The 16,721-nt window shown below is 40.1% G+C and overlaps 1 protein-coding gene across 9 annotated transcripts in view; it reads right to left on the bottom strand.

Moving 5' to 3' along the window:
- RBMS3 (RNA binding motif single stranded interacting protein 3) overlaps positions 1-16,721 on the bottom strand; it is a 1,620,164-nt gene that overhangs the window by 1,409,538 nt on the left and 193,905 nt on the right. The window lies entirely within an intron of this gene.

Here is a 16,721-nt window from a genome sequence, read left to right as displayed (position 1 = left end):
CTTGATTAAAGCCCCATCTGCTCAGAACTTCACCTTCAACAACCCAGAATTAACAGTATTTAAAATGTCAGGCTCACCTATATTTTTCCCCAATATGTCATAGTAGCTTAAAGAATGCTGTGGAGGGTACTTTTCCAATGATAAGAACTATGCCACTACCACTTGCTCTTCTGCTCCCTTCTTTCCCTTAGCAGGAAAAACAACAATCAGTTTTGGTCTCAAATAACAATTTTCTTATATATCATTTGTAAGGCTGGACAAGTAGTGACAAATTCTTTCAATTTCTGTTTGTTTTTGAAGGTCTTCATTTCATTCTGGGATGACAGCTTTTTTTCTTTTCCTTTAGGACTTGGACTATGTCTTTCCATCCTCTCCTCGCTTGCAGAGTTTCTGAAGAGAAATCAGCTGCCAACCTAATTAGATATCTCTTGAAGGTAATCTGCTATTCTTCTGGTACTCATTTTAGGATCTTTTCTTTATGTTTTGCTTTTGAAAGTTTGATTATAATGTGCTGTGGTGAAGATTTTTTCTGATCATGTTTATTAGGAGTTTTATGTGCTTCCTCTAACTGGATATCCCTCTCTTTCCCCAAATTAGCTAAGTTTTTGGCTATTATTTCACTAAATAGGTCTTCTAGCCAATGTCTCTTTCTATGCCTTCAGGAACTCCTAAAATATGTATGTTTGGGCATTAAACAGTATCCCATTAATCTTGAACACATTTTCAGTTTTTCTTTTTTTTTTTTTTTTTTTTTGTCTTACTGAGGTATATCCAAAGATTTGTCTTTGAGATCAGATATTCTTTCTCCTGCCACACTGAGTCTGCTGTTAGGGCTTTCTGCTGCATTTTTTTATTTTTATGTATTAAATTCTTCATTTCCAATACTGCCATTTGATTTTTTTCTACATCTCTGTCTCCTGGCAGAATTTCTCATCTATGTCATGTATAGATGTCTTTAATTTATATATTTGCTTCTCTATGTTTTTGAGGAATCTTATGATCATTCTTTGGCATTCCTTTTCAGGCATTTCATCAATCTCTTTGTCTTCACATTCTAATATTGAAGTGCTGTTGTGTTCCTTTTGGAGAGACAATTGTTTTCCATGCTTATGTTTTCTGTATCTCTACACTTATTTTTAGGCATTTATGGGAACACTTGTTTTTCTCTTTTGAGGTTTTCTCCTCTGATGGGTTTTTTCTTAAAATATGCCTCTCTGGCTTAGTGGAGTGTCGGTTTCTGCTCCTTCGGCAGATATCCAGGGGCACGTACTGGGTGGGGCAGGGAGCTCTGGTCAGTGCTTGAGAGTGGGGCAAGAGGCCAGAGTGACACCCTCGTCCCCTACGGTGGGTTTTCTCTATGTCAGCAGAGGGGAGGCTATGATCACATCAGCTGGTGTTATCACAGTTTCACAGTCTCCTTGTCAATGTGCACCAACTGTCCAGAAAAAGCTGCCAGTGGCTACACATCCCTCCAATGCAGGTGCATGAGCCACACAAAGGTTTGGGCACTCCTCAGTGTTAGCACAGAACCCTCTGCAATGACTAACCTCAGGCACTTAGGGAACTCTTAATTTCCTTTCCTAGATACATATTAATTTGGTTTGAGAGATCCCAAAAAACATCTCAGTTCTCCATTCCACTAGGGAGAAAGCACCATAAGTATAACAATTACTTTCTTTACAGTAAGACTTAAGAAATTCTGAGCAAAACTTGCCTTTGTGAAATGACCTGAAGGTAGTATGATGTTAGTCCTAGCTTGTGGTTAGAGAGGGGTAGGAGCAGACAGGATGCAGAATTGGCTTATCAGAATGTTTTTCCCCTCTAGGGCATAGTTTCTCAAACTCAGCATTGTAGACAGCTGGGAGAAGATCATTGTTGTTGGGCTGTCTACTGCAGTGTTAGATATTTAGCAGTATTTCTGGCTGTATTCACTATATGTCAATAACACACACAAACACTCTCCTCTCAGTTGTGACTACAAGTAACGTCTCCAGACGTTGCTGTATATCCCGTGGGGGGATAGACTGCTATAGATAAGAATCCTTGCTCCAAGAGATCACTCTGTGGGAATACATGACATAAAAGAAATGGACAGTGACTGCAGCATTATAAAATGTCTACACATAACTGATTTGGTCCTAACTCAGTGGATACAATTTTGGGGTTGGCATTGTGTTACAGTGTAGGTAAGCTACTTCCTAAAATGCTGGCATCTCATATCACAGAGCGAGTTTGAGTACTGGCTGCTCAGCTTCTGATCCAGCTCCCTGCTAAGTCACCTAGGGAAAGCATCAGAGGATGGTGCAAGTGCTAGGACCCCTGCCACCCACATGGGAGACCCATATAGAGTTTTAGGTTCCTGGCCCAGCCCTGCCATTGCAGTCATTTGGGGGTGAACCAGTAGGCAGATCTGCTTCTCTCTTTCTCTTCCCCTTTCTGTCTCTCCCATTACTCTTCCTTTCAAATGAATAAATGTTTTTTCTAAAATGCAATTTTAAGTGCTTTGATTTTTTTTAGTTTGAAACGAAAACCAAAAAATCCAATTAAATATTAAGTTAAAAACAGAATGCTTATTTCCTATATTGATTTGCTTTAAAAATAAATCAGACTGGAACACACCTTGGCTAATGATACATACTTCAGAAGCATGCTGGGAGAAGTTGTACTTACCAAGTGCTTTAAAGATAAGACCATATTAAAATTATGAGTGAAGATTGTACAACTCATATTGTTTTGAAAATGGATTTTTCTAAACATAAAACCTCTACTTATTTTTCCCTAATTACTTGTTAGTCAATCTTACAGATCCAGGACTGGTGGTGGTGCTGTGTTTATTGATTCCTTAAATTTAATACTCCTAAAATTTTTGTTTGCCCAAGGTGAACTTGTAACTAGCTCGAATTGTTCCCCAAGTCATGCTGAGACTTTAACTGCAGGACACAATGATAAGTGAAGACAAGACGGGTGTGGTGCAAGCCAGGGTGGAGGTTGAAGGGGGAGGGGGGCGGAGACAGTGGGTAACCTGAGGACCAAATTGCAGTCCCTAAGAAGTTTGTGTCCAGTAGCCACCCAGTCCTATATACTTGAGATCAGGTATGATTGCAGTGCTAGGGCTGCAGGAAGTTTGTGTGACTTTGAAAAGATACTCAGGCATGAACTAAGAAGAGAAAGGGGCAGATCCAAAGTGCAGAATTATAGTAAAGGTTGGATTTTGCAGGCATCTCTTCAAGGTAGCCAGCAATAGAGGTCATAAAAGTCAGACTAATTCTGGGCAACCCTGCAGGTCTAAGTAAAACTTCTGGGACATCACAGGAAGTCAGGTCTGGTTTAGAAACTAGGAAGAGCGAAGGCTTCAGATCTCCAGAGGCTGCATCTGAGTGTACTGCAGATGACAGGTGAGCCCAGTGTGCTCATTAGGATGTTCTGGTACTCCAAGGATCAGTGCTGTGGTTCTTAGTAACTTAAAATATGGCTGTGTGGAGAGTAACTTATCCAAGAAGATCCCCCATACTTACCAAGGCAGAAAAACAGAATAATATGAGTACATATGCCTAACCACATATTTAAAAAACCTTTCTTTAGAGACAATTTCCTATCACTGATACAAAGACAAATGGGGAGATGATGTTATGAAGGCTAAAGAGAAAGGGAAGATTGGGGGAGGGCCTGCAGAAGAGAAAATTTGCTCCAAATATTTCAAATCAAGAGCTAAAGGTACTGCTGGCAATATTAAGAGAATGAACAAGAGATGTCAAGACAGACACCTAAACATTAGCAACATTGGGAAACATCACAGAAAGCCATGGCAGAGGGACTCACGGCTGGAACCTGAGACCTTACGGAGGCACAGCTAAGTCAGAGATGAAGATTCAATGCATGGATGGAACCTGGAAGACACAGCTTGGTTTCTACCACCTTCTGCTCTCTGCTATCTCTCCAGTGTCTTCCATTGACCAAACTCTACTGAAAGCCATCTGGTAAGGAAGCCTGGGTTCTGTGGCCCATAGGTCAGCCTTACATGTCCCAAATCAAGGGATATAAGGAGACAGAGTAGAACTAGGTGAGAAGTAAATGGAGAATAATCAGCCCAGGAATAGTGAATGATCACCTACTGTATGAATCAAACACTGGACTAGGCATTCTATCTAATTAAAGTCATATGAAGATAGAACTGATGAGTGATTTGAGGAAACAAGTGCCAATCAGAAGTGTCCACCACTCAGTAAGATTTAAATTTTCACTGGTGCTCTGATAGTCTTTAGGAAGTATAACTCTGTATGAAAGGAAAAATAGTTTGGCAAATGTTTTCAAACATCACCCTTGAGTTATTTCATTGTTCTAGAGTGGAAGTCCTCCAGTCAGTTATTTAAAGGAAAGCATTGGTTGACTAAGTCAAGAATATCCTGTGAATCTGGCTGAAGTGCCGCTGAAAACAAGGAACAACTAACTTATGGAGAAGATTGGGATGGTGGGCGATTGTGATCGCTGTCTTCAGCTATCTGATGGGTTGTCAAACCACAGGGAATATATACTTCTTCCATATAGCTGACAGACTTAGAGAAAAGGTTGAAAAGTAATGGCTCATAGGCCAAATCCATTATAGATATGTCATTTTTCTCCCAATGTGTTGGCCAACACAGAGTTTTAAAGGCATTCAATCACCTGTCAACTTAAAAATCCGGAGATGCCATATAACAATTTCAAATTCTGGTTTCCTTGAAAAAAAAAATCTGAAAATATGACCTACATGTTTTCAAAGAAAAACAACTGAGACCTATAAGTGCCCTGCTCTTCAGGTGACCATCAGCCTACCAACCTATTATCTTTATTATATTGTTATCCACGCAAGATGTCATTTGTTATAACTACTTGAACTTTCTAATTTTAATATGTAGATTGCTTGACTTATGTATATTATCTGCAAAATTTCTATGGTCATTGAATTCCTTGAGTTAGGTCTTAGATCCATGGATAAATTCAAAGATACAGAGCTTCACCTGATAATAAAGATTAGCTCCCCCAAAATGGATTGTCTAATGGAGTTCACTGATACTAAGCATTTCCAAGGGAAGCTGGGTCACCACTTGGCAGCAACTCCACAGAGAGAATTCTAACACTGGATGATGCTGGAATTTTTAAATTCTTAAATTTCCTTTCTTGAGTCTTTATTGGAATTTAGACTGTGATCTTTTAAAGTTATATTATTCCCCATTCATCTTTGATTCTAGTATAAGTACTAGAATATGGTTGAAGCAAAATAAATATATACTATGCAAATAATAGTATGATTCAATAAGTATTATATACTTTAAGGCCATGATGGATGAAACTGTTTTTTGAACTAGAAATTATAATATGTTAATTTATTGTAGTTCATCAACAAACCAATAATCCTATTTGGTTATTTAGTTGGACAGAAAAACCCAGCAGTCATGAGACTCAGAACAAGTCTAAAAAGGCATGCAGATGTAAACTCCAAAAGGATCAAATAAGACCCCCAACATATGTCTACATTCTTTACATTTTTTATTATTTTTTGAAATAGAGAAACAGAGGGAAAGATCTTCCATTCACCAGTTCACTTCCCAAGTGCCCACAACAACCACGGCAGGACCAGATCAAAGCCGGGATCCAGGAACTCAATTCAGGTCTCCCAGGTGGGTGGCAGAGATTCGAGTATTTGAGCCTACCTACTGCATCGCAGGGAACACATTGGTAGAAAGCTGGATTGGAAGCGGAACTCAGAACTGAGACTCGGACCCAGACATCCAGTATAGGATGCAGGTGTCCCAATAGGTAACCTAACCACCACACCAAAAGCCCACTTATACTCTTTAAAAAGTTTTAGAGGGATGGTTATAGTGAGTTATACAACAGGGCAAGTCACATAAAGAGGTGGAAAAGGTACAGATTATACTGAATTCAGCAAAAAAGACAATAGAAAGGCAATTCTACTAATAGTGTGAAAACTCTGGAGTGTCACTACCTTTCAGATTCTAGTTAAAGAGAATGGCTTAAAAAATAATCACTCAGTTCAGAAATTGCATATTTTGTACATATTCCATACCTGCCATTTCTCAAGAGAAAACAAGTTGGGACTGTATACTGAAAAATCTAGAATGGTAGGATTGAATTTGAACAAATCTCTCATTCCACACCAGGAGTCACATAATCAGTGACATGTTCTTTGGGAAAATTTGTGCTCATCAATATTTAAAATCTGTTGTAGTGGATAGAGACTGACAATGAGAAAGTCACTTCAAAGGCTATAGCCATAATTTGAATGGCAGCATTGGGTACTTAAGATACAGCTTTTATAGGAGATAAATGAAGGTACCAATGTCAGAGAGACATACTGGAGGTTGAATCATGCGAGTATGTGGGATAATAACAGTGGAGATTTTAGTGAAGGGCATAATGTGATTCATTTTCAGGGGGAAGGGAAATTAAGGAGCAGCTGGTTTGGAAAGAAGACCTGAGTTCTATTATAAGCAGGTGGGTTTGTGTTACCTGAAGCACATACAAATAGAGATGTCATACAGGCAGCTGTAAATGAAGACTCAACTTGGAGGGGGTGGGAGAGTTGGAACATGGCTTCATTCTCTCCAAAGATAATAATTTACACTGCAGGGAAGAGTTCATTTAGAAAAAGACAGAAAGATCAACGAACAAAGAGAGAAGGCAGAACCTTGACAAACATCTACCTGTTGGGGTCAGGCAGAGGAATAAGAAAACAAAAGAGTTTTGTCAGATAGTTCCAAAATAGACTGAACACCTGCTCCATGTGTCAGAAGTTCAGGTTCCTAACAACAGTATAAATAAGTGCATCTATTTATCTTCTAGCATGATTCTTCCTGCAGGAACACAAATGTCTTATTAATGTCACCCATAACATTCATTTATTAGGGCTGTTTACTATTCATCTTGAAGTGACAGTATATCTGACACTTGCTTAAACACTAAAGAAAGTAGACTTCCTGCTATAACAGATGTCAAGTAAAGGGAGAGACAGAGTGTACTTACCCTCAAATAAAATTGTGGTTGGGCCCCTGCCACCCATGTGGGAGACCTACATAGAGCCTCCTGGTTCCTGGCTTGGGCCTGGCCCAACCTTGGACATTGTGGTCACTTGGGGAGTGAACCAGCAGATGAAAGATATCGCTCTGTTCCTCTCTGTCTCTCTGTCACTCTACTTTCAAATAAAAAAAAAAAAAACCTTAAAAAACAAAAAAAGAGGCCGGCGCCGCGGCTCACTAGGCTAATTCTCCGCCTTGCAGCGCCGGCACCCCGGGTTCTAGTCCCGGTCGGGGCGCCGGATTCTGTCCCGGTTGCCCCTCTTCCAGGCCAGCTCTCTGCTGTGGCCAGGGAGTGCAGTGGAGGATGGCCCAAGTGCTTGGGCCCTGCACCCCATGGGAGACCAGGAGAAGCACCTGGCTCCTGCCTTTGGATCAGCGCAGTGCGCCAGCCACAGCGCACAGCGGCCATTGGAGGGTGAACCAATGGCAAAGGAAGACCTTTCTCTCTGTCTCTCTATCCACTCTGCCTGTAAAAAAAAAAAAAAAAGGAGAGAGTCCAGTAGTCCAGTAGCGTGCTGGAGGCTGAAGCAGGAAGTAGTGGTTCCAGGAAGAGACTATGTTGCCCAGACTTACCCCTTTATCCTTTGAATAATGAAACCACCAGACGTTTCTACCAAAAAAACACTGAGAAATCACAGCATCATTAAGTAAAAGCTCAGTGCTTGGAACTAAGATTTGCTAGGCATGGAACCCTCAGGGGAGGCTTTGCATGGCTGCTGTAAGATAAGGGCTTCTCACTGCCACTGACATTGCACTGAACCTTGACTCTCAGAAAAATCCAAGTCAGAAAACACCAGCCCAGGATGGAATCAACTTTGATGGGATCCAATAACATTTACTTGCTAACCATAGATCAAACGGCTAATAACCCAGAACCCACCAAATCAGTTGATGCGAAAGCACATTCTTTTTTCTTTGTGCCTGGCAACATTACTGTAATCCCAGCAAATTAGGAATGACAGATGAATGAAAAATGAGGAATGTATAAAAACAAGTTTCTAAAAATGAAGACATAAGTCAAACTCATAGAATAAATATTTCTTAACAGTTCAATTGTAAGGAAAAAAAAATAATAGGGGCCAGTGTTGTGGTCTAGCAGGTAAAGCCACCTGCAATACCAGCATCCCATATGGACTCCAGTTCAAGCCCCGGCTGTCCCACTTCTAATCCAGCTACCTGCTAATGTCCAGGGAAAAGCAGCAGGAGATGGCTCAAGTACTTTGGCCCCCGCCACTCACATGGGAGACTCGGAAAAAGCTCCTTCCACCTGCCTTTGGCCTGGTCCAGCCCAAGCTACTGCAGACATCTAGGGAGTAAACCTGCCGTAGGAAGATCCCTCTCTCTTTGTCTCTCCCTCTCCCTTTCTCTGTATATTTTTCAAATCTTTTTAAAAATGTGAATCTCATTGTAATTGTACATATGTATGCAGGTGGACAGATGCATGTCATCTGCTTTTAAAGTTTGTGAAATTGGTAGTGATTTTATTGAAATATTCAGAAGAATGACTCCATTAAATTTGTAATTAGCATTTACATATTTTAAGATGATTTAATTCATAAAAATTTTTCCTTAGTGGCAAAAGTATCATTTGAATGTTTGGGGAAAAATTTGTAATTAATACAATTAAAATGTATGAAAAAGGGACCAATAGTTGAAAGGACCAATAGTGAAAGGGTTTATCCTATATAAAGCATTCTCAGTCATTAAGAATTATGCTTTACTCTGATTTTTTTTCTAATAGGAATCTTGCCCCACAACTTCCAGATATGCATCCAAGGATGGGGCTTTGACTTCTCCTTCCCTCCCTCATTAAGTACGAGGCTGGGTGCACACTCTTGTTGGTATAAACTAAAATTAAGCAAGGAATCTATAAAATAAATATTTTCCATTATGTACTTCAGTTATTTTGAGAAAAGATGAAGAGTATATCAGGCCGGTGGTGTGGCTCACTAGGCTAATCCTCTGCCTGCAGCGCTGACACCCCGGGTACTAGTCCTGGTTGGGGCGCCGGGTTCTAGTCCCATTGCTCCTTTTCTAGTCCAGCTCTCTGCTGTGGCCCGGGAAGGCAGTGGAGGATGACCCAAGTGCTTGGGTCCCTGAATCCACATGAGAGACAGGGAGGAAGCACCCAGCTCCTGGCTTTGGATCAGTGCAGCGCTGGCCCTGGCGGCCATTAGGGGAGTGAGCCAGTGGAAGGAAGACCTTTCTCTCTGTCTCTGTCTCTCTCTCTCTCTCTCACTAACTCTGCCTGTCAAAAAAAAAAAAAAAAGAGAGAGAGAGTATATCAAATATAAAGAATGATATGTTCTCAGCCACATATTACAAACAAAAATGCAGGTATCCCAAGATGGCAGAATAGGGAGGGGGCTTAATGCTCTAGTCTAGAGGAAAATAGTTTAAAAAAAGCAGAGAGTGCAATCCCAGGGAAGAGTTAGGGAGAAAACTCCAGAGGAAACTGCACGCAAATTAGAGGGACACTGTGGACCTACATGGAGGATGCAGATGTACACAACTCAGGACCCCAGCAGCCAGGAGCCACAGCACTAGTTTTGGAGTGAGGTAGACCAGACTGCAACAGCCCAACCCACTGGCGATAAAGCTGAGAGAAGCCTGGAGGGAGTTCACTTGGAGCCTGGTGGGGGACACTTACCTGCCAACCTAGAGGAAAAAAGGGGGGCACGTTTCTCTCTCCCCAGTCACCCAGCACCGGCATCCTGTAACTAGCCGAGAGGGGACAGGTGCCATTTTGGAGATAAGTAACAGCTGCGCCTGATCGTGTCCTCAACCACCAGAGAGGAGACACCTGAGACTGGCTGGGAGAACTGACAGAGGGCTGGGTATTTGTGAGTGTGGAAGCTTTGTGCGCCAGGACTGTGAAAACACTGTGGCTGTGCAGGAGGGCAGAGAGTGTGGCTGGCACTCTGAGCAGTCGCTGTGGGCAGCTCCACAAACTCAGGGCTCTCTGATTCCCTGGTGAGGGTCATTGCTGCAGGATCAGTGCTCACACTGAGGACTTTGTGGATACTTTGTGTGATTCTTGTGGCAGCCCAGACAAATATTGTATCCACTGGGGTTAGCACCCAGGCATTGAGGAGAGGGGGTGACAGTGAGACTACACCAACAGAGCAGGACAAACCTCCCTTCTGATTAAAAACAAAAAGAAGAGATTTACCACGCTCAACTTGGGTGTCGCCTTGGAAACCTCCTCCCCTGGAGCACTGAACACAGAGCCCTGACCACACCCAGCACATGCCACTGGATATTCACTGAGAGCAGACACTCCACTAAGCCACAGAGGAAAAGTGCAAAGATGAAAGCCATCACAGGGCAAAAAAAAAAAAAAAAAAAAAAAAAAAATCAACAAGTATCTCTCCAAATTCCTAATAATAAATGCAGCAATTCAAGAAACAAGAATAAGGAAGACAACAGGACAACCCCAAAAGAACCCAATACTTCAATACTAGAATGTGAAGATGAAGAAATGTCAAAAATGGAATTCAAAAAATTGATCAAATTATTACTTAGAAATAATCAGAAGCAAATCCATGAACTAAAGAAATCCATACATGACATGAATGAAAAATTTCCCATGAAACTGAGTTTTTAAAGAGAAATCAAAATGAAATATCGGAAATGAAGATTTCAATAGAACAAATGAAAAATGCAGTGGAAATCCTGAACAACAGACTTGGTGAGGCAGAAGAAAGAACATCAAAGTTAGAAGCCAAATCTCTGGTAATTTTACAGTCAGACCAAAAAAAGAAAGAAGAAGAAGAAATTAGAAAACTAAAAAACAGTGTTGGAGATTTATGGGATACTATCAAACAACCCAACATATGGGTCTCAGGAATTCTGAAGTTGCGGGAAGAGATAATGAATTAGAATGCCTTTTTAGTGAAATAATTACAGAAAATTTCCCTAACTTATAGGAAAAAAAAGAGACATCCAAGAACAGGAAGCACTTAGAACTCCTAATAGACATGACCAGAAAAGACCTTCACCATGACACATTATAGTCAAACTTTATGTAGTAGTAAATGTAAATACAAGAATCTAAAATGTGTATGAGAGAAATCGCAGATTACTTTCAAAGGATCTCCAAATAGACTTGGAGCTGACTTCTCATAAGAAACCCTATAGTCTAGGAGAGAATGGTAGACATATTCAAGTCTTAAGAGAAAAAAAAAAAAAACTGTAAACCCAGAATAAGGTACCTTGCAAAGCTCTCACTTATAAATGAAGGTGAAATAAAGACCTTCCATAACAAACAGAAATTGAAAGAATTTGTCACCACTCATCCAGCCTTACATAAGATGCTTAAGGAAGTGCTACACATAGGAACATGATCATCAGTACGAAAGAAGGTAAAGGCAAAAAATCTCCTGGTTAAATTACAAAGGAAACCCAAAGTAAACAATAGGAATATTTATGGGAAAATGGCAGGGCCAAGTCATTACATATCAATAGTCACCTTGAATTTAAATGGCCACAACACTCCAGTTAGAAAATACAGACAACCTGAATGGATTACAATACAAGACCCATCTATTTGCTGCCTATCAGAAACACATCGTAACAACAAAGATGCATTCACACTGAAAGTGAAAGGATGGAAAAAAGATAGTCCATCCCAACAGAAACCAAAAAAGAGCTGGTGTAGCCATTCTAATATAAGACAAAATAGATTTTAACACAAAAACTGCTAAAAGAGACAAAGAAGGGCACTATGTAAAACTAGGGGATCAATTCAACAGGAAGATGTGACTATTATAAGTGTATATACACCTAATTATAGGGTACTTGGCTATTAAAAGAAATGTTAATTGATCTAAAGGAGACATAGACTCCAATGCAGTACTAATGGGGGACTTCAAGACCATACATTCAGCAATGGACAGATCAACCAGACAGAAAATCAGCAAGGAAACAACAGTTACTCGACACTATAGATCAAATGGACCTAATGGATATCTACAGAAGTGCTCATCCTAAAGGTGCAAAATACACATTCTTCTCACTAGTGCATGAGAGTTTTTCTAGGATAGACCACATGTTAGACCATAAAGCAAGTCTCAGCAAATTCAAAAAACTGAAAATCATACCATGCACCTGCTCTGACCACAATGGAATGAAGCTCAAATCAACAACGCGAGAATCTCTAGATCATATGCAAACACATGGAGTCTCAACAACATGTTCTTGAATGAACAGTGGGTCACAAAAGAAATCAAAAGATAAATAAAAATATTTCTGAAAGCAAATGAAGATGACAATACAACATATCGAAGTTTATGGAATACAGCAAAAGCAGTGTTAAGAGGGAAGTTTATAGCATTGATGCCTATATCAAGAAATTGGAAAGGCACTAAATAAATGAACTATCAGTGCATCTCAAGGACCTAGAAAAACAACAGCAAACCAAACCCAAAACTAGTAGGAGAAAAGAAATAACTAAAATTAGAGGAGAAATAAAAAAGATTGAAATAAAAAATACAAAATATCAGCAAAATGAAGAGTTTTTTTTGAAAAAATAAACAAAATTGATACACCATTGGCCCAACTCACCAAAAAAAGAAGGCCCAAATTAGTAAAATTAGAAATGAAAAAGGAAATGTAACAACCAACACCACAGAAATGAAAAGAGTCATCAGAAATAACTACAAAGAGTTGCATGCCAACAAACGGAAATCTAGCAGAAATGGATAGTGGATCAGAGGGCAGGTACAGTGGGAAGAATCACTATGTTCCTAAAGTTGTATTTATGAAATGCATGAAGTTTGTATTCCTTAAAAGGTTTCTGGGGGAAAATAATCTTTCAGATTTTAAAAAATAGTACTGTATCCCATGGCCAAAGATAATACAATACAGTGATTGCTAAGTGCCTAATAATAGAGAACATTAATATTCCAGCAATGATAATGAATAGTTACATTATATGGGATAAATTAAAATTAGCTTCACATAAAAACCAAAACAAAATGCATAAAATGTAGCCACCCTCCAAGACCTTAGCAAAGAGTTAGGAGAAGAAACAGCAGAGTGATAGATACTGTTATTTCATTTACATCTCCAGGAAAATAAAACTCTAATCCTTTGCTCAAAAACCCATGGAGAAACATGTTTCTTTGCATGTCTCTTCCCAACTGAAGAAAAGTAATTGAGTGTGTGATGGTTATAACAAAGATTCTGTCACATTTTCTTACTTTAAAGGATTGACACTGTCAGTGTTTATCTTTAAAAGCAGTATTGGTCAGCCTGGCATAGTTTTTAGAGCATCATAACTTGGACCTACAGAATTGGTTTGAGTTGATAATGGTGATGGCAAAAATAAAATCCTGTTTACAAATCTGCATGCCCCCCCCCAAAAAAACAACAACAAAAACAAGCGTCTTGTAAGAGAACCCCATCAATGTGTTAGCTACTCCCCACAATATCTGATATTCCCACAAAGAAGTCTAGCACAACAAAGGCTCGCAGACTGATAGTATCTTGGAGGCTCCTGTAATGGAATTTGACAAGAGCCAGGCACTTGAGGCAGGTCCAATCAATGTTAATTGAAGCAGAAGTGATTCAAAGGCAAATAGAAGTCCTTGAGAGGTGAGAAGGGGCTTGGGTTTGTGACTCTCTCCTTTTCCCATTACCCCCTTAGATTTAACTACTTGTTCTAGCCGGTGATTTGTAATTTGATTTGCCATCAGGTGATTCTTCCCTGATCTTGAATGTTGGTTGAGTCTTTCATCTAAAGGGAAAATATTTCAGAACTTGTGGAGGTACTTGTTTCATAGGAAGGAAATGGTACTGTGGGCACCAGTCTCGGGTTCATCAGACTCCCTTTCCTGCTCCTAACACAGCAGAACAAAGGGAGAACCTATTTACTCTTGAGTGGTACTGCTGCATTTTTTCTGGAGCATTATTATTGTTACATTTGACCAGCATCAGAGTTTTGAGTCTTGAAATTTTTGAAAAGATGCCAATATGGGAATTTATTTGCAAATTAACTAATCTGACAGGTGATCCTAGCTAAAACTGGTTGAGAAATAAGACCCTAAGACAGGCAAAGAAATGTAGTCAACAAAACTGGATTTGCAAATCAGTTACCATCCTGGAGAAATGGAGTGCCATCTTGCAAGGGGACTTAGTGTCAATTTAGACCTTGCCTTGACCCAAGGCATGAGGGACATGTGGTTTTTATATCCTAGCTCTCTTCAGTTACTGATTGAGGGCTACTGGGGAGAGGCATGAATGTCCTAGCACTTCCCCATTGTGATGTACAAAGGCTCCCCAAACAGAGAAAGCCCTAGGAATCTGAATAATGTGCCAACTGCATTGGCTACCACTGCCTGCTTTAATCTCCAGAGGACCCTCCAGCCATCCTCTGTCTTTCTAATGGGAGGGGTCTAGGAAGAGCTTCTGTCAGTCTGACGTGAATGAATCTAACACTGCTCCTTCTTTTGTCTGGTGCTCTCTCTCCTTCACCCTTCTTGAGTTTACATTGCCAACAATTAGGACTTCTATTGAATAAGATGCTGTAAAACCTTCAACTTCTAAAATGGAGAGAATTCAGAAAAAGGTAGACTCAACATGGACCCCATCCAGAAGTGCTTTCTTTCTTTAACTTAAAAACATAATATTTTCAAAAATGTTTATTTTCATATTGATTTCCATCTGGCTTGCATACATCTTCTAAGAGCTTAGACCATAACTGAGGAAAACATGTATGAAAGTACAATAATTATAAGACCCAAATTATGAATAAGGACAATGTGGTTCCAAAGGTGAGGTGCAAAGTTATGAGCCAATGAATCATCAGACAGGGACTGGATTCCAGGTGGTAAAGAGCCCATGTCTACAACCAGGCAGACAACTAGGTGGTCTAGTTCAGTTACTTAGTCCTTCATTTTGTCAGTTTCTCATTCAGGTAATGGGCGTAATGAGAGTATCTACCTCACATGACCACTGTGATGAGTAACTGAGCCATTGCTTACAAATACTTAGTGCTCAGCATATAGTGAGCACACAATAATTGTTCACTTGCTATTGCAATTGTTATTTTCATTTTAATGACTTCCACATGGAAAGAAGAAAATATTACACATGATTTAAAATTCTGGGCTAATCTCTATGGGCCTATAACACATACCATTTGATTGGAGAAAATCTATTTCATTTGCTGGCTAACCAGCATGAACTATCTTACTCTTGACCTTGCTTTATATTTTGGCTACCCAAAAATCTCAGGTGTGGTACTGGAGAGGGTGAAGGTTTCTCTAAAGCACTTTCTACTAAAGTGATAAATACCGTCTTATGAGGTCTTTAATAGGTTGAATGTTTCCCTACAGTGAATGAGACCTCCCTGTTAATATTTAGAGGGAGACTCACCTGCCTTTGAATGGCACAGCCTTGATGTTGCCAACAATTGGGAAACATGTTGCCTCTTCTCTTTACGGATACTGCAAACCCTTTTGTGCAAGGGATAGTGCCATGTCTATGAAGGAGGGAAGGAAGATGTCTTCTCTCCCTCACAGAAGAAGACATTCAGGATTAAAGGATTTGGTTATCTGGCCAAGGCACAGAGCAGCAGACTCTCTGCTCCTGACTTCTGTCCCACGCATCTTCACATTTCTTTCCAATGACTTTAAGCAAGGGGGTCATCAGAGGTTATTCAGTGTTCTCAAAGACCAACCTTAAGGAATTACAAAGTTCATTCTTCACTGACTAAGTAACTACCATTTATCAAACACTGCCAAATCCCATTGTGTTTCCAAGGTCTGAAGTCCCACCCATGCGATGATTTTTAGAGGCACTTATCACCATAATTAGAGGAAGTATCATTATTTTCATTTTGTCTAAGAGGAAACTGAGGTTCAGAGAGTGTGGCTTGATCTACAGTCTCATAAGTAGGGTCTCTAGAATCAGAGTAGGAAGACAAGTGGCAACACATCTGCCTAACAGATGATTAAAGATTTCTAGAGCTGACCATAAGATGACGGCAAGCTGAACACATGACCTCCAGCCCCCGTGTGGACAGCACACAGCTGTTGTGCCACTTCTGAAAGAGCAACAGTTCTGGATGCAGCTGAGGCTTCTAGCAGCTCAGTCACTCAGAAGTCCACACTGGACTTTTACAAAGCCATGAAGAACACAGTGTTGCAGGAAATCAACAGAGTCCTTGTTGCTGAGTTAACGGAAGGTGTTTTATTCCAAGGCAGCAAAATTACAAAACAGTCAGAAATACTACAGTTTCCATAAACCAAGCCACACAAGCAACTTGTTCTTCAACTTCTCCAAAAGAGAAGCTCCCCACACTGACCTGAGCAACACTGCTGACGAGGTCAGTTGATCTCCAATTCCTGCTTTGCCTTAGAAAATGGCATTTCAAAACTACTCACTATTGACCAGCCTACACTGAAGGCATTTTAAAGTCATGTATGAAATTTATAATCTCTACCATTCTACTGCAGGATCAAACAGAAATTAAATTTCAACCAGTAAGGGCTGTGTTTCTTTGTAGTGCTACCTGTATATCAAATAGCATGCAAGAGCTCCAAGGATAATGTGTGTTTGATTGTGTTTCAACTCTAAGTGATAACACATTGAGGTCACTTCAGTAGTTAAGCAAATGTAACTCGGGCCATTACCTGTATC

The sequence above is a fragment of the Oryctolagus cuniculus genome, chromosome 4, assembly GCF_051225735.1.
Source record: "Oryctolagus cuniculus isolate XC-2025 breed Fujian yellow rabbit chromosome 4, ASM5122573v1, whole genome shotgun sequence".
Lineage (NCBI taxonomy): Eukaryota > Metazoa > Chordata > Mammalia > Lagomorpha > Leporidae > Oryctolagus > Oryctolagus cuniculus.
This window is presented reverse-complemented; position numbering and strand designations above follow the sequence as displayed.